Source organism: Passer domesticus, chromosome 2 (genome assembly GCF_036417665.1).
Source record: "Passer domesticus isolate bPasDom1 chromosome 2, bPasDom1.hap1, whole genome shotgun sequence".
NCBI classification, from domain to species: Eukaryota; Metazoa; Chordata; class Aves; order Passeriformes; family Passeridae; genus Passer; species Passer domesticus.
In genome coordinates this window covers 20,484,041-20,509,585 of record NC_087475.1, presented here as the reverse complement: position 1 = coordinate 20,509,585, position 25,545 = coordinate 20,484,041, and the positions used below count along the sequence as shown (strand labels likewise).

Sequence of the window (25,545 nt, the reverse complement as noted above, 5' to 3'; positions counted from 1 at the left end):
ATTGTTTCACAAGAAATAAATTCACAGATGTCACAGAGAACTTCCGTTCATTTTCAATCACAGAATCATCCAGGATTTCTCTCACTGAAAAATCCAACAGTAAAAAGCTATGAGCAACAGCAAAAATAGAAAAAATCTTTCTATGGAAGTATCAAAATAATGGTTTTTTATATAATATACACTCCTGCTGGAAGCATGTCAGAATTTATGTATCTCACACCAGAGGAAAGGCAATTAAATTCTCATTCTAGATTCATGCTGGAGCCTGCTCCAAATAATTCATCTTTAATAGGAACTTACTGATTTGTGTCGAGAGGTTGAGGGCCATGTGATCTTTAGCATGACATTTCTCTGTAAACCATACTGTCTTGCAAAACCATAATCTATTCTGAACTACAAAAATTGACACAACTTTTCCACCCTGGCCTAAGAGGCTCAAAAAGTTCATGTGAGTGTTTGATTCCCAGCAAGACAGGATACGCAGTAGAGCTGTAAGTGCAGTGAACAGCTGTGCTCTTTTTGTAGTGCCTGCAGTAACATTAAGGACAGTACCTTCTTCACAGGCAGAAGATTCTGGCGTCTTGGAAAACTTTACAAGAATATTTAATATGTTGTTTTGATTCAGCCTATGTACATAATACTTTTTTAATAAAATGACTGATGTTTTATGAGAAACAGACATTAGTTAGACATGGCACATGACTTAGAAGCTAGAAAAGCAGGCTTGGTTTAATTTTATTTCATTTCAAAGTAACATCATGTAAAAAGCTATGATCACTTCAGTCACTTAAGTATGAGAAACAGTAGACAATTTGGGGAAATTTAAAGGAACTACTATCTCAGGGTTTCTAACAATGCACAAAAAAGATAGAAATGTCAGACAGTATAATCCACTGCTGCTCATTAAGGACCTTACATCAAAGAGTTGTGTTTGTATATGAGAAATACTTGCTCCTATAGGTGAGGTCTCAGGTTATATCTGATCAGGGAACTTGAGAGTGTTTCCCTGCTTTACATTTGTCTCCCTGGCTCAGACTATTTCTTATAAGGACAAAACCCAAATACACACCATCATTCCCCACTTTCCACAGAAAGGAAACCCAAATACAGGGTCAGACAAGATGCAAATGATGCATGGACCAGAACCACAGGGCATGCATGGTGTGCTCCAGCAGAAAAGTTAGACACAGCTTTGAAATATTAGTAGGAAACAAATTGAAGAAAACCCGTTTTGTTTGTAATGTCTGAAGTGCCCCTCCAAAGTGAGTTTCCCCAATATCAGCTTGCCACAAAACCCAGCCTCTCAGAATGGGGCTCTGCAGGAAGAAACTTCACTCAAGCAAAGATTTGGCTACCAACATTTGAAAAATTCTTCAATATGCACTTTCTAGTCAATGAAGAAGTAAGCCAGAAAAACCTGGAGCACTGGCATCGTGAGAGGTACACTCCTCAATTCAGTGAGCTAAGCTAATTTAATTTTATCCCTTCTTTAATGTATCAAGTGAAGAAATCCCCTAATCAGTGAAATATAATATTAAAGCAAAATAGAAGCTTCGATATTAACCCATTGTAGCATATACAAAACTTCACAAACCACAGTTCTGGGTTCCCAGGTTTTCTGAATTCAAAACCACAAGTTTCAACTTTCAAATCAAAATATTATTTCATTATGCCGAAATATTTAAGATGTTGCGACATTTCCTCTTTAGTCTTGGAGACAGATGGAAGAAAAAAGGAGAAACTACCAAAGAAATGAGTGGAAATTATCATAGCACTGCACAACAAATCATACCATCACCATTTAAAACTGGCTCTTTTCTGTGCATGTCAAATGAGACAAGGCTTGCAAATTGCAAAATTAGAGCTTCTATTGGCAATTTCATTTCATTTTTGTTCCTTGCTTCTGTCCCTGCGTCATTGTAACCCTACTACATCTGAAGTTACTAACAGCTATGCTTCAACACATGAAGGAGAAAAATACTCTTTTCTTTTTCACCAGCCTCTGAAAGAGTTTTTAATGCCTCCCTTATCTATATGCATTGTTTATAAATATGTATTATTCAGTGCCTAATTTGGATAGTGATGGACCAAAAGAATTTCCATGGATCACATTTATAGCAGCTCAGAGAAAATTACTTTGTCAAAGACACCACTAACACTATCACTGAAGAAGTTACTTGTGCTAAGCAATGAGTAAAAAACCTCAGACATCTGCTTAAAATACCTATGTGTGTATTAGAATAAAACTAACAGAAATATAGAAATTGTTTCCTTAGAAATTTAAGGCCGATTTACTGAGCTTTAGTCAAATCAATATTGTTGCCAGAACAAATATTCTGGCACACTGGTTTAGTGATTTGTTTTGCTGCAAAGTTCCACTGGAAGATTCCCAGCTACACACTACCCCATTTATTTGCAGGACTGTGTGCAGGAATATCAGTTTTTCCCATGCTAAATTACAACAGCAGGGAGGAAAGGTCTTTCCATTCAGAAGAATATTCAGCATAAACTGCTGCAAGAAGGCTTCCTTTGAAACATTATTTCCTTTTTGTTTAATTTGGTTTGGCCGATATGAAATTTGAATAAAGACATGAAAGACTTACAGGAAAATCTGTGGTGCTTCTAGTCTGTAAATGACAGTTTTAAGCCTCTTATTTTTCTTTTTTATTCCTTTTGTTGCCATACTATTGTTAAAAACACTGGGGAATGGATCCATCCACTAAAACCCTGAAGGAATCTTAGCTATTTGCTGAGCACACACAGCAGTACACAGTCAGTATTTGTCTTGTGCCGTGCAAGGTTGACTCTCTTCACAAATGCAGCAGTATACTTTATGTCTACAAACATCTACACAAATATCTACACTATAAAAGTCTTCTATAATTTCAACAAAATGCCCAAGATGTGACGAGACAGATCGCCGATACGTCTCCTAGCTCAGTGACCCAGTGTAACTGGCCTACGTGGCCCTGTGCACTTTTTTCCATTAAGGAGCTCACCACCACCGAATCAGCTAAATCGGCTCAGTGCTGATGCTTTACTTCACTTCTGACCTGGACTTTCAGTGAATTTTGGTGTGGACCCATAGAACTCTGCTATTTCAGTCCAAGTGCAGGTTCAGCAGAGTGACTAAGCACAGTGGTTATCCTGAAGGGATCAGTACCTAAAGGTTGTGCAGTTGGTTGTGGTGCAGGGTCCCCTAGTCCAGCATCGACCCAGCTGGTTCCAAATCAGAAACAATACACTTGGGAGTGAATTTGGCTGCTTTGCTCCTGAAATAGAGACTGGCTGCCTTCCAAGACATCCTGCAGTCCTTAGGTGATCTGCTATTCTGTTGTGAGTCATGGGGACCCATGACTTTCCCTACAGACACCAGAACTGTAAGAACACATTACTTCTACATTGTGTCCTATGGCTCTGTCTGTGTGTGTGTCTGTGACCACAGGGAGACGTCAATAGTTCATTTAGTACTAAATAGTTGGCTCAGTTTTTTAGTTTTTAAGTTGACCCTCTGCCTTCCCAGGGTGTGGAAGGCCAGCATTCCCACAGGGGCTCCATGAAGTCCAGCATCTTTTTTGTCAGACAGCCATACAGATGGGGCAGCCAAACAGTGGTTATGGTTTGAGAGAGTGGTGAAAAGGGAAAGGCACCCCCTTCCTGGTGAGATTTCACTTTTTGTGACAAGGCATAAAGTTGGCTCAAGACTTTGTGGTGTAATTCAGGAAACAAACTGAACAAAATTACTAGATTTTGGAAGGGCTGAAAGGTGTTTACAACCATCTCTCATTCCACATAAATGGTCTCAGCCTTAAACTTCACCAAACTGGACCAAGCTGTTGACAGTGACTCAGGGGAGATGGTGAGAATGCCTGCCATGGGAGGCACAACTCACATACATCCCATGGGTGGAGAAGACACAAGATGCTGGAGGTGACAGTTCTGGCAGACATGGTGCCACCCCGACAACACACTGAGAAATGGATCCCCAGGAAAGGCTGACAATGAGCATTGCACACCAGCCTCAGGCTCCATCCCTGGGGATGCACAAAGCCACTGTGGATGGCTCATCTGCACTCACACGAGGCCAAATGCTGATTAGCAGTTCAGATTTTCAGTCTGGATCTCAGCTGGGATAGTGTTCAAAGGCAGAAATACGACAGACTAAAAATAGCTGTCAAAAGCAGAAGTTGGAATCCAGTGTAGTGTCTGGGGTTATTCAGGCTTGTGAATATGTGATGAGAGTCTAGGGAATTACAGACCTAACTCTCTTAAGGCATTCCTCCTAAGGCAAACAGTAAAACTCCTGTGATAGGAAATTAAAACATTGAATTGGAGCCTAATCATCTCAGTAGTTTGAGAAAAGAGCTTAATACCTTGACTTTCATTTTATAATTTGCTCTTGATTAAGAAGAGGATGAATTACACATCTGTGTGACTAGATTTTATTCAGACAGTATAGGAAAGGAAGAAAAAAGAATAAAGTTTTGTGGATATTTTAAAATTTATTTCCTTCCTTATTTACAGTGACAAACAGATTACATTACAAAAGCAAGGGGTGATATGTTTAGTTTAGTACCATAGTGACATATTTTCCTCAGTTCACATACCAACTTTTCTACAGCAACACACTCTTATAGAAGAGACTGGAGCACACCAGAAGATATTGCTGGCTGAAGTGCATCCTGCTAACAGCCACCTCTCTACTACACACTAGAAGAATTGAGAAATTAAAGATCGTTGCCTCTTCCCATTAGAGAAGATGTCCAAAGTAAACCATGAGCTGCCAGCAGCTTTCCTTTTAGGGTTTAAGCCACACTCATCCAAAGCCCCCAGTGTTTGTCCTCCTTTTGCTTTATTAACCTATCAAAGGCGCACAGAACTCATCCATGCACAGGCTTGAACTGGCCAGGGATGTGCTGACAGCTTATCTTGTGGCCAAACACAGCATTAGCTCTTCATTCTGCAGTGCTCCAAGCCTCCCCCACACAGCCATGAATGCAGTTCTCTGCAGGAGCACAAGCCCCAGCTCCCACTGCTGCCCTTCCCTTTGAGATGGTATTTGGTGTAACTCCATCCTGTCCACTGTCCTAAAACAGTTTGTGTGTTCAGACAATCTGTGTTCAAGCATCAGCAAACTTTGTGGGGAAATTACTGGATGAGATAGCTGTTTCTGCTTCATTTCAGAGAATTTTAGGAGCCATTGTTGAAGCTGTGGAAACAAAAGGGACATCTTTAAAAGGTCTGACTTATCATATAGCTGTTAAATGTGGACTGACCACTCTTAATCCACAGAAAATTTGTACAAATCTCTTGCAATAAGAAAATAGGTGTGGAGGAAATAGCAGCTTTGCAAAATTGAAGCCCGTGTTTAATTTTCTAACAGGCAAGTTTATGAACCTGATTCCTATAATTAATGCCTATACACACAGTTCCCTGTCCTGAGTTCCATCCAATACAAACACTGTGTTTCCAGCAGAGGGGAAAGCTGTGATATGTGCTGCAGCAAGAAGGCCAAGCACAGGAGAAGAGTGCACACTGCCCAGATGGTGCAGAATGTACAAGACAACCTTGCTGTCTCTCCCATAAAAGATGTGTTTACTTTTAGCAGGTAGGTGTTGACCTAGGAGAAGAATGGGGAAACAATGGTATATTGCCCAAATATAGCCTGCAAAATCATTTCATTTAGCCTCTGACATATTTCTCTTCTGACTTAGACTGTGCTTATGAAAAGAGTATGCATAAGATAGATAGATAGATAGATATTAATATATATATGTATAGAAACAGTTTTCCAGTTGATTAGTTCCTTTCTACCCAAAAGTTGCTGCTGTCATCCCTTCATCTTTCTCCTGTGCTCTCATTACTCCTTTCCATCACATCCTCTTGCCATTTTCATTCTAAACTGGATGCAAACCAAAAAGTATTTATTCTCAATGTATTAAAGCATTAAAAATGTTCATGAAAAGTAAATTCTCCCCAAAACATAGCAGCTTGCTATATATAACTTGAATTACTGCATATAAAGCCTATCTTTTAAAAATTCTAAAAATAGTGGGGTTTTCTCACAACTTTCATTTGTCATTGACATTAGCCCTGCTACAAAAAGCAAAGTAACTATAAATAAACTAGTCAATATCTTGAAAGGGAAAACTATTAGAGCTAGCTATGGAGTGCTTGGGTTTTCACTCCTGAGGCTATACAGCAGTAAGCCCCCTATTAAAGTTGTGTTTTCTGAGATCCCAGTGAACTGCATGAAATTCCAAAGATGCAACCCATGGCTTGTTTTTTAACACATTATGTACTTGTTTGCATGTTAATATGAGCTGCCTCTTTCAGTTTTTGCAGTTTGGCTCTGAGAGAGTAAGATCACCAAAAGCTTTCTGTAGAGGCAAATAATTTATAACATCAGTCAATGAGCAACTGGGTCTAGGTGCAAGAGATACCAGATAATGAATCTAAATGTCTGAGATTTGCCAATAGCTTTTTACTTTATGACTTTGGGCAAAATATTTCACTATTTTTTTTTACTTTATGACTTTGGGCAGAACATCTCACTCTTCTTTATGTACATATGCAGAGCCATTAATGACTGCCTGCTACCAGAATTTGATGGATAACATAAGAAATATTTAAATCATGTTTAGTATAACAAAGTTGATTCTAAGATTTCAAAAGCTGAGATCAGGGTCAAACTGAATTCACTTTTCAGCTATGGAAAAAAAAAAGAAATTTTATTGTATGCTGAACAACACTTTGCATGTTGAAAGATTGTCTAGCACTGGGATTTAGTTAAAAAGGAAGAAAATTTTCTGGATAAACAACCCACTCTTCATATATATTAACAGTATTAACTATCAGGAAAGATAAATCCATGGTGCTATAAGTGAACCTTACTTTAAGGTCAAAGCCATCCCTCTGGCTATTGCTGGCAAAATGTGCAAGATGGAGAAATTGTACACATTTATTTTTTCTCCTCTATTTCTCTCTATCTCTTTAACTTATTTGACCACCCTAGGCTCAAAGCTTGCATTTGCAGATGAGTGTACTTTCCAGGTGGCTTCCCCCAGCCTTTCTAATGGGAGAAATTTTCTCTCTAAAGTGTATACAAACCATCACTTAAGTTTAAAGAAAAACATTGGCTGAGTGATGTCAGTTTTACGATGCTGTTTATTACCAGCTATATAATCCCAGTTTGAGGCAAGGATTACTCAGCATTTACAGATAATCCACTCAGATCACTGCTATACCAAATGAGGACAGCACAAGGTTATACCAATTTAATCACTTTAGTTTCAATAATCATTTCACAGAAGAAAACTACAAAGTGACACTAACATATGACTTTAATAAAAATAATAAGTTTCTTTTAGTTCTCATGTTGAAAGCCACAAGGTGAAAGGTAGAGAACACAAAGCTCATTCAGAAGCATAGGGAAATTGGCAATACCAAACATCTCCTGTGTTTCTCCAGCCTCTGCAGAATTAAGGTCACTTCACACATCAGCCTCCCAGCAAATCAGATCAGGGAAACTGAAACTGAGTATTAATGAAAATTCAGAAATATTGTCATATACTGAGATTTGCCCAGCCACATCAAGCACATTTTAAGAAGCCATGTCTAACTAGACTTGACAGAAATAGTGTCTTAATTGCTAAATTCACAATCTGATTTGTCACATGATTTAGGAAGTAAAGGACCTAACATGTTAGGACACAAACACATGAATGCCGTTCCCTGGTTTTCAGGCATGTATTATTCCAAACAGGTCAGACACCACCCCTGTGGCTCCCAGGCAGTATCACTGAGCTCATCACAGGAGGTGGGTTGTGAATCTCTGCCTAATTCATGACCTGAGCCATGGAAAAGAGTCAAAAGGCAAACAAACAGGTTTTACAAATATTCCCACAAAAGCTGCAATACGTGAATCCCCAGAAGACTGAACTTGCAAGTGACAAAGAAAGAGCAATTTGGCATATACAAAATAGGGCATGCTGACAAAGATAAAGAGAAACCTCCAAGTGGGACTGGGGAGACAGGCACGAACTGCTGATAAAATCCCTCTCCTACCCATCCTCATACAAGAGGTACAATACAACAAGTTATGAAGAACAAGAATCTCTACAATATCTCTTTCACAAAAAAGTTCATTTTCTTTAATAAGATAAATACATTGCTCACAAGAGTCACTAGCATGCTCTCCTAGCCCTAGCCTATTCTGTGCAAGCAGACAGCTAGCACTGAATAATTTGGGAGGGGATGTTACTTGGAGAAGCAGGGTGGGGGAAGGTAAAGAAAACTAATATATCCAGCAGTCCCCCTCAATCTTCTCCTAAAAAGGGTCAAAGTGCATCTGCCCTGAAAAATCCAGGCCATGTCTTGCTTGAATTCCTGACATTTGCAGAATTCCAGACACGATTAAGAGAGCATTAATGACAGGGAAAAGCATGGACCACGTGCTACACAAACCCAAATTATCAAAACCATTGCCAAGTTTATGTCCCAGGGATGCACACTTTGTTGAGTGAAATGGTTCTGATAAGCAAAGTAGGGTAGCTAAGGAAAGCAGAGCATGGCAAAAAAGATCTTTGGTGAGCTATCTCCCTTGGGCTGCCAGGAGGTGCAGGAGATTCCACAAGGCTGAAGTCATCTGAGCTAAGAGAAGGTCCTCAGCATGGGAATGACAGACCTTCATTATCACCAGTCTCCAGCTTGAGAGGAAACCACCCTACCAGCTAGGGAGTTATCTGTACCTTCTCCTAAGCTTTTCTCCTCTTCTCTCACTCCTTCACTAAATCATGTTATCAATGAAAACACAAACAAAACCCAATTTAGACCAGAAGGATCTTTCCTTTTTCTTTTTTTTTTCCTTTGTTCTTCAAAAGAGAGCCAGCAGAATTTCAAACATCTTATGACTGGTGATGAGAACATGAAGAGAACATTTCACAGTATGTGGCAAACATAAATTTTTAATTTAAAGCATGTAGCTGCTTCATGAAAAAAAAATTCCTTCTGGCATAGGCTAAAATGGTTACAGAATCCTGAAAACCAGTACCAGCCATATACATACTGAAGGCCAGCTGTCACCAGCTTGAAGGCAGTGATGGGATCCATAATCTTAAATTAATGTATATGGGGATAATTCACTTAGTGTATTCAACTTTTATATGTTATATCAAATAATGTATTTTCTTAATTGCCATAACTGCCAGGAGGCACAGTAACATATTAAGATGCCAGCTACAATTCACAGTTTGCACCTCTGAAAGACTATTGAAAACCTTGTGAAAGGTACAAAAGAAGGATTTGAGGCATAGAAAATATCTTCAAGAGGCAGACATAGAGACTGAGCTTAACAAGGAGAAGATTGACAGACGACATGGCTGCATGCAGTTATGTCATAGAGAAAACAGCAGGCTCATTAATTGAAGAGCATAATCCTCAGTGGTCAGAAGCTGATGCCAGATAAAGTTAAATTGAAAGTAATCATTTGTTTGGACTTTGTCAATCATCGACAAAAAGCTATCAAAGCAAACCTTCCCTAATTTCAGATCAAAACCGGATGCCTTTTTGGAAGGCATGTTTAACTTAAACAGGAAGCAATGTGTTCAACATGGATAAGGGGATGAAGGGTAGCAGCCTGTGAGATACAGAGAGCAGATCACACTATTGCCTTCTAGCTTAGGCTTCATGAATCCCTGAGTTGTTTTTGTGGACTTGGTCAGATACTGCCATCAACTGTTTCTGTGCATTTCACAAGGCTGGCTTGACCTCCACGTACACACTGGTCTGCACTATGCATTCTTTGCATGAACCTTTCCTCATCCTGCGTCAGAGGCAACTTGTGAGTTCAATAGAAATTCATTTGAACAAATTTAGCAAAAATAAAGACAAATAAATCAGCTCTGAAACCCGTGGCTGAGAACCTAATTTTCAAAATATGTGTAAGTTGGTGACATGTGAACCAATTTCCTCTGGAATGTGTTTCTCCTCAGCAAGGGCTACTTCAATGCCAATGTGCTCTCTCACATCATCTGGTTTGGCTGTGATACTATTAAATGGAAGTGGCAATGGCTAAAAATGCTAATTTTCTGATGTGACTGAGGAGGGTTTAAGGTCTAGGAGGGTTTAATAGCCTTAATATGCATATTTGGAAGAAACAAGGCCTGAAATTTTCAATGTAAAGACCAGGGAATATTAGATTACAGTGACTGAGAAAAGCAGTTGGGAGAAGATTCAGAGACTTGAAAACTCAATTATGCTAAAGCTGTAAGTGCAATTCAGAGAAGTGATAAACCAACCAAATTAAATAACCAAAACAACCAAACATCAATGGAGTTGCAAGAAATGGGGCAGAGGGAAATCAAGTCTCATCCCTGCCGTGGGCTTCCTGCAGGGCAGCACAAAGCAAAATGTCCCTTTCTCTCAGGACAGGCAGAGGGAGCACATGGGGAAAAGCAGCAGCAAAACCCCAGCAGGGCTGGGAGCCCCCGGGAGCAGACACTGCTCCATGCACCAGCCCAAGAAATTTGTGCCAACAATGTGTTCTCTGGAGGGGCTTGGGGGGCACGTGTTGCCCTTTAAGGATACAGGACATACTTGTATCCAAATGTTTGACATGCTGCTCTTTGGACCCAAGCACAACAGGAGAGAGTGGGAAAATGTGAAAGAAAAAGAAAAAGAGAAAAAAAAAGAAAAAAAAAGAAAAAGAAAAGAAAAGAAAAGAAAAGAAAAGAAAAGAAAAGAAAAGAAAAGAAAAGAAAAGAAAAGAAAAGAAAAGAAAAGAAAAGAAAAGAAAAGAAAAGAAAAGAAAAGAAAAGAAAAAAAAGAAAAGAAAAGAAAAGAAAAGAAAAGAAAAGAAAAGAAAAGAAAAGAAAAGAAAAGAAAAGAAAAGAAAAGAAAAATAATTTTTAAAATATATATATAAGAACAAACAAAGAAAGAAGAGGGAAACAGGAGGGAAAGGAATATATTATGAGAAATCTTTCCTGTTCTCTCCGAGCCCACAAATCCTCAGGACCACCCTGGCTATAAGTGAAAACATGCCAAAAACAAAAGAGGAAATGCTTTTCACAGAGCTGTTACATTTCACCTCTCAGCTTTAGAAATGCCAGGCTGCCATTTTCAGAACTTATATAAGTACTCTTTTTACCCTCAATTTTCTTTAGTCATGAATCATTTTACAATAGCAATCTATTTTTAAAAATTATGGCAAGAATCAGCTCTCAGAAAGCAGCATCTGTCATATCCATTCCTAAATGCAAACTTGTTTCATCCCATTCTGAATCCTGGTAGTAAACAAATCCATAAATCCATTTTGACAATGTCATCAGATCAAGCATTTTTTTTCCAGGGGGGCAGGGGGGCATGACAGGACAAGAAAAAACTTAAGAATAACAGAAGACTAATTTTTTTTTTTTTTTTTAATGAAGTGAGAGAAAAGATTAACAGGTCAGTGAAAAATAATTATTCAAACCCACACCAACCTCATTTCTTCATATCCACCAGCACTGAACTGGGCCTGTTTCCACCAGGAGTGAAGGTTTTCCATATTCCATATTCCATATTCCATATTCCATATGGGGGGGAAAAAAATCCCTTCCCAATTACACAGCTATGATGGATTTTGGTGGGGGTTTTTTTTGGTTTGGGTTTTTGGGGATTTTGTTTTGCTGGGGTTTTTTTTGTTTGGTTGGGGTTTTTTTGGTGTTTTTTTTTTTGGTGCCAAATCCAATACAGAAAATTAGTCACCATCCTTCATTCATCTGAGGGGAAAAACTTGAAACGTAGTCATTTCCTTTGGTTGAGGATAAGGACAGAGCCTGCAATAGAAAACTGTAAGTCCACAGTACCCGTGGTCTGAATGCATATGCTTCATGAGATATTCATATGGGACTAAAACACACACGTCCTACATATTTTTATCTGGCAAGGGGCTACATGACATTTTCCATCCTAAAAGATTTGTGGAAGGTTTTATAAAAATTATCTTCATTTAAAATGGAAAAAAAAAATAGCAACAACAACAAAGCCAGAAGTGTTACAATTAAACAAAGAATCCTGGATTAGGGAAATGGCCTTTTTTATGCTGTGAAGTTTAGCTAAACTAGGAACTTTCACTACTCTGTATACACCTCATAGGGTTTTCTAGGGAAACTCCACGTCAAGAGCAATAAATTAAACAGGGACATTTGAAGTATGCCCACACCAGTAAGTGACACAAGGGGATTCTCCCAGGCACTACAGTTTGGCCACGTGTATCATTCACTTCTGGTGTGGTTTTGACTTACACTGTGGGGAGCACTCACAAACTGTTTCCAGGGGTAATTTGGAAGCCAGTTGGGTCCATTGCCCACAGGTGGTGGTCTGCATGGCTGATTTGGAGGGCAGGAGTTTGCCAGCACAGCTCAGAGCTGCTGCCCAGGCTATGGCTGGCCCTGCTGAGTGCAGCAGCCCAGACCACGTGCCAGGCTGATGCTGCTCCTAAGCAAGCACTCTGTGAGCAGCACATCTAGAGCTGCTCTTGTTGTCATCAGAGAATGAGAGTCTCCATATGAGCTCTGTCAAGCTTTTCCCACAATCTCTCATGCAGTCCCAGGGCTTCCCACATCCTCTAGGATGAGGAAGGAGGAGAAAGCTCTGCTCCCTGTTCCCTGCCCAGACCCCACACAGAGCCCAAAGCGCCCCTTGGCCAACAGTTGGACAACTTCACTCATCCCCTTATTCCTAGCAGCAGAAAGCACAACAGCAGTAACTTGCTCAGTGCTTAAATAAAAAGTTACATATGCTACGGGAGTGATTATAGCTTGACAACACACATATCATTTTACTTTTTATACTAATGTTGGAAATTTTGCACCAATTCTTTATTAAATTTATGGTATTTTGGTTGACAAAGCAAATGTCTGTGAAAGTTACGAAATGCCACATTGAGATTTCTGTGCAAACCTTATATATCTACATCTCTGATGTAAGTTTCCTTCTAAATCAGTTTTTTCCCCCCCTTGCAAATTCCTCACTGCCAAATAAATGTATTTCCAGCTGTATCTGTGGGAAACAAATAGTGTCATGCAATGAATGACCAGCTAGGAAATGCACACCTGTCATAAACTAAAGCGCATCTCGTGGGATATATTATATTCCATTCCCAGCTTACCAAGAGAGGATACAATGAAAAAATGGATTGGTGTCAAATGCCAGATGTTTTCAAGCTTCTCTAATTAGGTAAAAATTAAACAACTGCTATGTCCTATATTATAGATATTTTGCAGATGTGTAATTCACATAAACATAAAGTCTGATTTCCATTTACACAGAGGCCTCCTTACACTGCTTTGGCATCACAACATTGCTTAATGTTGGCCTTAGTTACTCATGTTTGCATTTCAAGTTCCTTTTTTTTTATTGAGAGAGTAAAATAATCAATTTCACATAAGCATCCCAGGATAAAGCCCACAGTACAATAGGGATGACTTTAGCAAGGAGTCTTGAGGGACATCAGAAGGAAAAAGAAGTCATATTCACTTTTAGTACTTATATTCTATGTAGAACAAGTCTGCTGAGAATGACTTGAGTTCAATTCATCTGTACTGTACAACTTTACAAATGTAATTGCATATTTAATTGCAACTGTGATTAATTTGCTCATGAGGAACACAAATTAAGCTGTTTCCATTACCTGCGTAGCCCTTCTCCTCAGGCTGTGCACAAAACCCAAAGCTGAAGAACATCTAGGGAAAAAATCATCAAGCAAATCCTGTTTGTACCAAGACAATGGAGGTTTCTCATCTTCCAGATTAAAATAAGAGGAAAATTATCATTAGTCAAGGTAAAGGGGATAAAACTTTAGTTTAAAAAAAAATCAATATTGAACTTAATTAACTATTTAATTCTGTTCCTAACAATTTTTTTTTTGGCAGGGAGTGGGGGGGAGGAGTTCCTGTGTTCTTTCTTAATAAAAGGGCTGGTTTGTCTATCACATACAGTTATCATACATGTAGAGCTATAAGATGAAGGATACTTTGGTGCAAATAGTTCTGCTCACAGGAACTCATACAATTTCTTTGTACCTTCATTCCAAGTAACAATTGCCAGAACTCGCTGTAGTCAGATACACATTTGTAACCGTAACAATTAAGTAGTTTTGTAAAAGAAAGAATATCTGTTTTACAAAGAACTAAAGATGGGAACATGATTGACAGTGCTTATCAGCATCTGACTCCAACAATTTCAAATGCAGTTTTCTCATTCTCCTCAGACAGGGATGTTTGTATTAGCACTGCAACTGCAACACAGTCCCTCCACTGGGGACTGCTGCTGGGAAGAGAAGCCTGATAAACCATATGGCTAATAGAAAGAATGCCTGGACTGAAAATTATTATTACTACAGAAGATTAGACAAACACATTCACAGTGTATCATTTTGCCCTTGGAGAAGATTCAAGCATGGTTATTAATGTATTTGATTTCTTTCTCAGCATTCCTGAATTATTATTTGTCTTTTAGCCATCTGGTCCAATTGTTAATTTTCCTTAGAGATGGGCAGTCACACCATGTGCTTATGGTAACCATCATTCTGGTAACTATTATTTTTTTTGTTATTATAGGCAATATCTGTCCATATTGCACTAGTTGAAAGCATTTATCCTAAAAACTAACAAAACGTCATGTGATAATCCTGATTAAAATGTTTTAAGTTTTCTTGCTATGTTACAAATTGTTCAGAGAAAGTGAGTGTTAGTCTAACCCCCACATTCAGTTCTATTTGGAAGAGAGTTTTGTGAACTGCAGAGAGGTCTGGTTTCTTGCTTAATTTCTTGTTCGTTTTGTGAATAAATTTAAAATTATAAGGAGGGAATTGTTTTTCACATGCATGGAGCATAAGGATGAAGGCTGCCACATGTTCATGGACAGCATATGCAGAAGTAACCTCAAATATGGGCTGACAAGGCAAGGAGAGCCCAGGAGACATCAACAGTTGGGCTAAAACACCATGCCAGTAATGCAAGATACTGTGCAATATGCATGTGGGATAAGTATGTCCAATACTATGTAACATAACCTAAAAATCACACATAAGTCCTATTCCTCCTGATGTAGTCTAAGCTGCAGGACATGTCAGTGTCTATGATGTCAATACTTTTGTATCTTTTCAGTAACTTTTCTCTCATTTGCTTACTTGTTATGTCTCCATCTCTCTCTTATTTTCCAAACTTTTATTTAATACTTGCTCTGTCACTTGTCAGCCTTTACTTCAATCATCTTTCTTCCTTGTGAAAGAATGGGGATAATTTCATGGCACAATGCAGCGTTATCCAAATGCATTTGTGCAGGCTCTGGACTGGACAGGCAGTGTGTGGATTCATTAGCATGCACTCCCAGACTAAAGTTCATTTGCTAGACACACCTCAGGGAACTGTTCATTCAGCTGCTTGTGGTGGCCATGCCTTGGTGTCTCATGTTTGGTGTTTCAGTGAAACATTGCTTCAGCTCACTGTGTCAGCAGACACTGAGCACACCTGCCTGAGATGCTCAGACTAAGGATCACCCTGCATTTTATTGAAACAATAGGCACTCTCCATTCACTCAGGCATGAAAAAAGCTGCAAAATGCTGGTTGAGATATAGGACACAGGATAAAAACAGATTACACAGGCACTGTCCCTTCTATATCCTTCTCTCAACAACATCAGCACGGAACAATTAAATACCAGTAACAAATGGGCAGCATCCATCTCAGCAACACTTTGCTCAGTGGAGGCATTGAAGAGGGCAAAAGACTGATGGCTGCATGTATTGCCATCTTTCAGAAAAGATTAGCACTTAGGTAGGATGCATTGGAGAGAACTTGCCCCAGGAGCTGTGGTCAAGGGGATCACAGAAGAAGTAGGAAGGGGCTGCTCCACCCCATTCACAGCAGGTAGCCCAATAGGCACTCCCACCTCCAGGATCCAAAAGGATGCTCCCAGCCTGGCCCCATGCCTGCCCAGCTATGCCTCCCAAGGCCTGTCTGACAACAGCAAGCTGCTCCAAAAGGAGTCAGTCCCACAGTATGGGGAACAAACAGGAATACACACCTACTTCATACTGGAGCAGAAGAATTTCTTTCATTTTCCACTTGTCCAGCAAAACTACATGTGTGTGAACATGGAAGACAGATGCATGGCTGAACTGGAGCTGTTGGAAACTCCTCACAAACATCTGCATCACTCAGTGGCTTTGGAAACATCAGTAAGGCTTTATGGGATAGTAGGTGTTCAGGTAGGAGAAAGGAAGTTTACCAGCAGTGGTGAATAGTGGGGACAGAGACCTCCATCTCTCCCCCCCAACCAAAAGCCAACCCAACCACCCATTAAAATATTCCTCTATATTCCAGCACAGGAACAGCTCTCACTTCCCCTATAGCCAGATGATATTTTGTGCTCTAACCAGAGTGCCCCTACCCCCACACACAGACCAGACACCCTAACTAATTCCATGTCTCTGCTCCTCACTGTCCTGCCCATTCTCACCAAGGAATGCATTTCCTTCCTCCAGTCAGAGTCCCCTTCCTTGCCTTGGTCACCTCTCACACCACTCCTTCCTACACCCCTGTACTTCCAGCAGCACTGACACAACTGGGAAAGAAGCTGTGGGAAATGTTCTCCTTGGGGAGAAGGAAGCCAGAGTCAGGAGGGTCCCATAGGTTGGACCAGAGAATCCTGCCACTCCACCAAAGATGGGCATCAGTCACCACTCATCCTGCAGTGCCCAACTCCCCTGGGGCTTCCTCCTGTTGCTGCACCAGCCTCACAAGGCATTTGGTGAAGAGATACTCCTCCAAAAGGTGTTCTTCAGCAGGAACACCACAGGCGGCCAGCAGTCACCATCTCCTCATTCCTCTTCATCTCTGTGGACAACTGCCTTTGGCAGTCACATCATTTAAAGAGCCCTATGGTTTTACTTCCACCTACTTCTTTTCCCAGAAATTCACTGATCCCCTAGCCACCCAGACACCTCTCCCCTGAGCCTTCCCAGCCAGGAAAAACTGCTGCTTGGGGGCCTCAGAGCAGACCCAACTTTTAAGATACAGCAGTAGCAGCAACAAAATTATTTGGGAAGGTTTTATGTACATCTGGTCCTCTAATGAGTTTGTAGCATGGTCTCTTCAATGCAACTGAGGGGATAGAAGTGACCAGGAATCAAAGAATCCCTTTGTCCCATGGGAGCACAGAATACAATATATCACCAAACCTCATCTGTTTTAATAGCTTCCCTTCCCAAACACACCCTGCGCCTTGTAAAGCCAAAAGAGTCATTAGACCATTGGCCTCACCTTAAGGAAGTTTACTGTTGATCTGTAATCTCTTGGGTTTTATCTCTGAGAAAAGAGCAGTGGCACGTCTGGAAGAACCTCTGTCTACGTCAGTCCCTATGGCCCTGTTTGCTTACCCCCACTGTGAGCCTTCTCAAGAGCTGAACTGCAAACAAACCAGCTCCTACTTTCAATAAAATTCAAAGAAAGTCTTCGTTGAGATGTACTGGGAATCTTGAGTGCCAAAACAAAACCTTTGTGTTCCAGTCTTAGCTTGAGGATTTAAATGGGGTGCCTCTTTCTTTAACTTTCTATTTCTAAAGAGCATTCTTACTACATCAGTATTTTTATTCTGAATATGATCATTCCTATCACAAAGGAGGAACAGATGGACTTTTTGCCCATGATTGTAAAGCAATTTAGCTCACTCATATTGACTGGGTCAATATTGAACTCCTGAGCTTGAATGCTATCAGTGAGTGAGGCCCTCTCAGAAATCCTTTCCTCAAAACCACAATATTTCATGATGTGTGTAACTCTGAAATGTCTTAAATGAAGCATTCAAGTGTAAAGAAGATAGAGACCTTGGAATTTGGTCTGTGATTATGAACACCTTTCTATTGGATTGGTCAATTATCACACATCACCTCCCAAGTAAAATAGATCACTAATCTTTTTGCATGAACATGTATCTGCATTCTATCAATACAAAGATTAATCAGAAAAAAAAAACCTTTCAGAAACCTGTGTTACTAAATCATACAGAGGAAACAAAATAGAAAGTTTAACAAAGATTGTTTTACCTAAGCTTGTTCAAATAGAAAAAAAACAAAACAGGTGGATATGTGACAGCCATAATTGATATAAATAGTGTTTTTAATTTCAACTCATCATATAAGTATCTTCTTTGTAAGTCTGATGAAATCTTAAAAAACATAAATCTGTTTATCAAGTTCATCATGTACAGAAGCAGAAAGAAATGGTTTTAACTGAAGCAAATGAGGTTTATGTTAGATGGGAGGTTCTGTAAAGCATTTGAGAAAGATGACTGCCTAAGGAAACTCCGAGATTTCTATCACTATAATTCCTGAGAACAAGTTAGACAAATTTGACAAGACATATATAATATATTCACCCAGGTCTTCCTGGCTCAGGAAAGAACAAAAAATTATTCAGTGCAGATCATTGTCCTGTGTTATCTCTGCAGTGATATTAATTGTTAATTACACAGAATTTACTACCTAGCATTTAAGAAACATGTAACATGTGTTTGTACTTTTGCAGCTTCCTTTCTTATTTGATAAATAAGAAAACAGTAGAAAAAATTGTTTCATTGCAGGCTTTTACTAATCTATAGTAAAGTGAACAATTCAGGAGCTTCAGCACCCGTTCTCATGTCCATTAGTGGGATTTAATGGTTCTTCATAAAGGGCTAGCAAACACAGATTGGTTTCTAGAGACACTACCCAGAAATTCTTTGCTATTGGTGCATTGTTTCAAATGAAATGTCATTTAAAGCAAGTTTTATTAGTTTTAACTGTGGCAGCTGAACTTGCAAAAATATTCCCCCTACCATCATCTTGAGATCACAAAAGAAGTCTCAGGAGACTTCAACCAACAAATGCATGGGCTGACTGTGATGATGCTACAAGTCACGTGTGATGGAATAGGGAAATGCAGAACTAGGGTTTTACTAGCAGACTGGAAGGGGATAAAGAATTTAAAGTCTCTTTTAGGGCTTTGTGCAAAATTAGCATCTTATCTGATTCAAAACGCATTTTTCAGATTTTATCAAAGTATTTAATATCAATTTTTTAAGAATAATTTTTTAAAAAATCCTATTCTTCCCCTTACTTTTTCTTCAAAAGCAACATGGTCAGTAAGTGTTAGGCTTTGATTTTCACACCAACTTATATTAGAGTTCAACTCTGCTTTTGTTTTTTAGAAAACAAACATACTTTCAAATCTTTAGAAATGGTTTATTATTTAAAGAATCATATTTGATAGATGAATTGCAATAAATTGTACTAAAAACAAAGCACAGATAATTATGAATTTTGCACAGATAATAAAGAACTTGCAGACAAAAAGCTTCAAAAGCAAAAATAAAATAGCAAGTATTGGCAAGCTATTAATAGCACATATGGAAAGTTCTGAGATAAGATAAGCCTGAAATACTTAGAAGTGTGCATTGAGGTGAATGAAAGAACCTTCACTTTACTCTGCTTCATCAGCAACCTTGGTTTAGAGTCCTCCCTGGCTATGTGCACCCCAGGAATATATTCTCCTGAAAAGCAGTTTTGAAAGCTGAATTGAACTCCGGGAGGGTGGAAAAACTCATTATTTTATTAGGAACCTGAACTTCTTGGATCTGTCTCTTTGGCTACATTTACCAAGGAGCAAAATGCACTGGAAGAATAATTTAAAAATCAAGAAACATTTTTCCAGCAGTGACATAATTTTCCATTTTGGTTATAAATGTTTTAAGGTATTTCTAGGTTTGCTGTTATAGCCCTTTGTTTTGGTACCATCATTGCATCCTATCACATAATAAATATTAGCATGAACAATGTAGCAGTTTTTATAAACTGCTGTACATATTTTAACACCTACCTTCAGTAGCCTTGTCCAAGTAATGAGTTAATCATAACTGTACCAAAGCCTGTGCATTTGAGCTTTTGTATTTTTTTAATTGTCTCTAAGTTGTACTCAATCCAACTCCTCCATAAGACAGCCCTCATTAAGAGTGCCAGTGAAGAATGTTCCTGGGAGTACAGACTGTGTGGAAGCTGAGGTTCACATTTGTGCACGGACACCTCAGGCCATACCACATCACTAGCTTTGGTTCCTGGGTTACACCTGAAAAAGTTGATTTAGATACTTTGGGCTCAAAGGAAGGAGGAAGAAATTGATTCTTAGGAGCAGTATTTACAAACCAACACATTGTGGAGGTTGAAATTTTGTTTTCTCATGTACACGTAAGACCACAGCCCAAAACCCAGCAAGAACTGAGCTCACGTCTTTGGGCATGAGAGCATTGACTTACCCCTTAATAGTACTTACATTATTGCAATAAAGTCAGCAGTAGTTGTGTCGTTGAAGACATGGTTAGAGCATTTCTCTATTTGAGCTTTTTTAAGCCACAACTCAAATTTTGCCAGAGACTGCCATAACCAGGCATTCCTTGGTTGGGGAAAGAGACAGACTGACCACTTTCCATCCTTCACATGGATCAGAAGAAAAGACATGTATTGGGACAGGCACTGATGTGCTGCATTTAAGGAAAACAATTAAGACTGAGACCTGCTAACACACATTCTGTGAAACACCTGCTGAAGACCATGGTCCAATATGGAGTGTGTGACCTGGAGTCTGGTGCCACATGCTCCAAGACTAATTATGCCACAGAACACAGTGGACAATTTCATACCTCTAAGTGTGTCAACATCTCATTTTCCAACCTGTAAAACTGAGATAGTTCAGTCAATCTAATCTATAAAATCTATCTAATCTATATAAAGTATTTTGATATCTAGGGAAGTGCATGCTGTGGAGAAGTTCACATAATCTTGCAGCTGCTTTGAATGGGAACTGGATCTAGCTCATGTTGCAATTTATTTGGGTTGGCTGCTTTGGAGGTGCCAGGTATTAAAAGTCATGGCAGGCCTGGGCTGTTTGGGACCCAGCCTGGTAGGAGCAGACTTATCTGCTTAAGGGAGATTTTACGTGACGAGATCTGATGTGAACTTCATGTGCGTGTGAAGTTGCCCTCCCATGGAAAGCATCAGCCTCCCTGATCTGGAGGGATGAGAGGTGCAGAAGGTCTCACTCAGCATCATAGAGGTGCAAGCAGGGGTCAATTGTGGCTTCACAACTCCTGAGACCAGGACTGCTAAGTTTTGTTTCCCACAAATATCCCAGCAGCAGCACTTCGCTCTTCCCCTTCAGGCAGTCTCTGACTGCGGTCCAACGCTGCTGAGGGAAGGGATAATAAGGAGGGGAGGGAATGGATGCTGTTACATAAATGCTTCCATAGGCCTGACTACTGTTTCCTGGGAAAGGAAACTCCATTCATCAAGTCTGTAATGAACTGACATCTCATCAGCAGGGGAAACAAGAGGAAGGTACTTGTGAAGGGAGAAATCTGTCCCTCTGCATACAAGAACTGTTTTCCTTTGCATGCCTAATCTGTGAGGTGACTAAAGTTTCACCCACCAGTGCTATAATACTCACATGGGAAACATTAAGTTAAATATTACAAAATTAAAGTGTAAGAGTTATTGGAAACTAGAGCCGAACAAAATATTAGAATTTTCATCCTGGGGGAAATTCTAACATTTCAACATTTGTTTTCATCCAAAATTAGAATGGAAATGTTGAAATACCTCTTATTTCAGAGAATGAACATGTTCTCAGCTACTTTAACATTAAAATGAATTTGACAAAGGTGTTACAAGATCTCCTGGGAATTGTTGTTAAGGTATTTTGTACTTAGAACCATGTTAACAAGGGATATTTCATTTGGGTTATTGAACCAGAACTGTAAAAAAATGCTTGGGGTCAGGCAGAACTTTCATTTGATTTTTGCTCCCTTTGAGGTTATGTAACCCTTGTATTCCCTTTAGCAAATGAAGGGAAAAAAAAAAAAAACAAAACCAAAAACCAAACACCAAAAAACCAATAAAAATAGAGAGAAAAAAAATATTGTTCTGTTCTGAAAAGGAAACAAGTTTTGCAACCATTCAGTTTGAAGATATTCAACAGTGTTCTGGATTTTATATCTGATCCTCATATATGGTTCTTTTTATGGTTAAACTTCAAAATGAAAAAACTAATTTTGTCTCACATGTTCTTGCCAAGAATAGTTATTAATACAGACTCAGTAAGTTACTTCAGTTGATCCACAGCTGAATTCATCAAGACAATAAATCACTGAAAAAAATCTATCTCATTTTTTAAAATATCTTCATAGGCTTCCTTCTTTGGTTGTGTGCCCCCATACTTGATCTTCAAGCTAGGAAGTTGAAATCCTCTCATGGTATTCTTCAACACTGACACTTTAGCAAGCAGCATCCTGGACACTTATTGCTTTTCTTCTCTTCAGGAGGAATAATTATTTTGTCCTGATATTGTGTTGCTGGGTGCTGCTTGCTGGGTAGGTCACTTCTTTTGTTGGAGTATTGCTGGCATGCTGGCTGAAGTCTGTGGACTTAGTAAGTGATGGAAGTATGAGCAGAATGGAAAAATCTCTGGAAAAAATGCCCTCATGGAGGTGAAAAGGTATCTTGCTGTAATTAAATGCACACTAAAACACTTGAGAAGCAAAAAGGGGGACCCCACTGCTCAGATTCATTTTGCAGATTTAATCAGACTAGAAATTTTCCACTTACTCACAGATCATTCATTGATCTTCTGATGTTAGTTTAGTTGACTTGTATTTTCTAAGGTCTCAGGCCATTTTTTCTATTAAATAAATAGGACCTAAGACCTCAAATGTCTATATACGTACTTTTTTTTAAAATTCCTGTCCATAATTTTTTTGCTGTTCTCATACAAAGGCTAAAGGTTAGGGTTTTAGTTTAAACATAATATTTTCATGGTTCATAAGAAAATCTGTATTGGTTTACATTTTTGGCAACTTTCATAATACCCTAGTGATTCCTAGAAGTCCTAGTACTTTCCTGCTGGTGAGAGATACTTTCCATAAAATAACACAGTATAAAAATAGTAATTATTAACTCACTGTGATGTATTTTCTTAAGGTGCGGAGAGTGTATCCAAAGGAATAAATACATTCAGTGTCCAGTTTTGTTGCCATGTCTTCTGGTTAACAATTAGTATGTTGTAAAAATGTACTTTAAAACCAGTATTAGAAATTTCACTAATGAGAAAGACAGGAAATAATCCTAGTTATTTGTAACATCCCTATGTCTGACAGACAACAACAGTTTAGCATTTAAAAAGGATTTAAAGATTATTTTAAAGGGTCTGTGCAGTGCACAAAAGTCACACTCACATTATCTAGGTTGATACCTGCATGAAGTATATTTAAAGGCTGCAGATATTTTATGTTCAGTATACTGATGCAAAAGAATTCTTTATATTGGTTTTTGCTAAAGGATGTTTGAGTTGACATAAAAGTGTGGATTCAGCAAATTCTAAATAATGCACATAAAAAGCCAGGCCCATACACCACACCTATGCACAGTGCTGCTCAACTGAGCTGAGATCTAGAAGATGCCTTAATTTAGGTAAAAGGCTAAATTAGGGCTGTGACTGGGAAAGGTTGGTGACTGGTGGGAAATGGGCTGGCCTTCACACACACTGCCTGAGCTGAAGATGGACTTTGTGATGAGAGGTGATCCTGCCCCAATTACAGGAATTCCTCTAAGCTAAATTTGTGTCCTGCATCCCTTTGCTGCCTGTGCAAATACAGAAGAGTGGAAGAGTAACATTTGCTCCCAACAGGGTTTCAAGCTCACACCCCTGGAACAAACTGTGCTTGCTGCCACGAGCCTCCCTAGGCCACAGAAGCTGAGCCTAGCTGCTTAGACTGAGCAAGGCTCAATCTTTGCAAATGATCCTTGTCTTGCTGCATATCAGATGGTGTTTCTGCAGGACCATACAATCTCTGAGAAAGGTAAATTAATAGTAGTGTTGCAGGGGGTTTTCTTGTAGCTATTCAATATTGACAAATGTATTTTTGTCTTTTTATTGAATTCACCTCAAGAAAGAAATGGAATTATATTCCATTAAAGCTTTTAGAATCTCTCAGAATTATTTTTCTCCACCAAATCCCTTTGAATGTTCACATCAAATTGATTCACTCTAAGATTGGAATACATTAACAGACTGAAAATATTTAAAATTTTATATGCCTATCTTTACCAAACACTGCCAAGAAGAAGTTGAGATTCATCTACAGAACAAAAACAGATACCAAAAATAAATAGTTCTAATGTGAGACATGTAGATTTTACAGAAATATACCCTACAACATATATGTCAACAAGAAAAAAAAAAAAAGTTGATCAATTTTCTGTACCTATTTAGTACAGACAAATTTCTAATATTTTCTTAAGTTGCTTGAAAAGATGCCTACCAAAAATTACATCCAGAGGCATCTCATGTTACTTTAAAGTAGAAAGCAGAGCTGCAAGAGAATATATGGAGCAAAAGGAAATACGGGTAATCTTTCACATAAAAAATTCACCCATAAATCCAACGCATGTAGTAATATATACATTTTAAAGATAGAGAAATGCATAAGCAAAAAAAAGGAGCATTAGCCCATTTGCTTAGGTTTTTCAATTCCTTTCTTCTGGATTTCCACTTGGATGTGCACTCCAGTAGCTGTAGGGTCCACAGAACAGCAAGTAAAAAAGTAATGTCAAATATTAAAGCAGATTAAATAGAGTGAAATGGTGATTATGAAAGGAAACTCTACATTAAAGTGAGCAAGGGAACATTGTGGGTGACAAGCTTTAAAGAAAATTATTATTAGCAAGATAACATTAAGAGAATGTAAGGCAAATGCTGTGATTCCATGAAGTGTATTTAACTACTTTAATATTTTTATCAGTTAAGTAAAATGAAAAAAAAATCAAAATCCTACTTAAGAGAAAATAAACTCCTACCTCCTAACAACAGAACTATACCTGCTTCTCTAGGAATAGCAATGGCATGTGTTCATCAGAGACTGTGCAATTCTCACAAGAAAAAGCCCAAAGCCAATTGCTTTGTCACACTGAAAGAGAAAAAGCATAACTGTTCCTAGGCTGGACATGTGTACTAGAGATTGTACACTTACAGCCTATTAACAAAAACAGAGACCTTGCCACAGATTTTGAGAGAGGTATGAGCAAACCAGAATGGTTTTAGCTAAAAAGAATGAATACTAAATTATCACAATATTCATATATTCTGTTTTACGTCTTGTATTCCCAATTCCTGTCCCTTTATTTAAAATATTTCCACTGCTCAAATTTTTCTAATCTTTCTTTCTTTTATAACTACTTTGTCTGGACATGCTGAACAAGTTATTCCTATTTATTGACTTCAGTCTATGAGGCAAATTCTGAGCATGCCAAAACAACTCCTACAGATTGAGTCAGATAATGTGTCTGGTATCATATTTTGCAGAATACTTAAGTTACACATGTAAACACACATACACGCTCTGAGCTAATTTTTTGAGATATGTTCACTTTAATATGGTTTCCAAATTCAAATGTTTTCCAAAAAAATCATATGACC

General features: G+C 38.7%; 1 long non-coding RNA gene across 4 annotated transcripts in view; it reads right to left on the bottom strand.

Annotated features, from left to right (window-relative positions):
• LOC135293491 (uncharacterized) overlaps positions 1 to 25,545 on the bottom strand; it is an 80,189-nt gene that overhangs the window by 35,255 nt on the left and 19,389 nt on the right. For 2 of the 4 annotated variants that reach the window (XR_010355603.1, XR_010355604.1), the window contains one exon: positions 4,507 to 5,209. The exons of 1 other annotated variant lie outside the window; for it this stretch is intronic. This is a non-coding gene — a long non-coding RNA (uncharacterized LOC135293491). Of the gene's footprint in view, positions 1 to 4,506; positions 5,210 to 13,675; positions 13,786 to 25,545 lie in introns of those variants that run through there. One more of the 4 variants, XR_010355605.1, reaches the window with a different exon arrangement.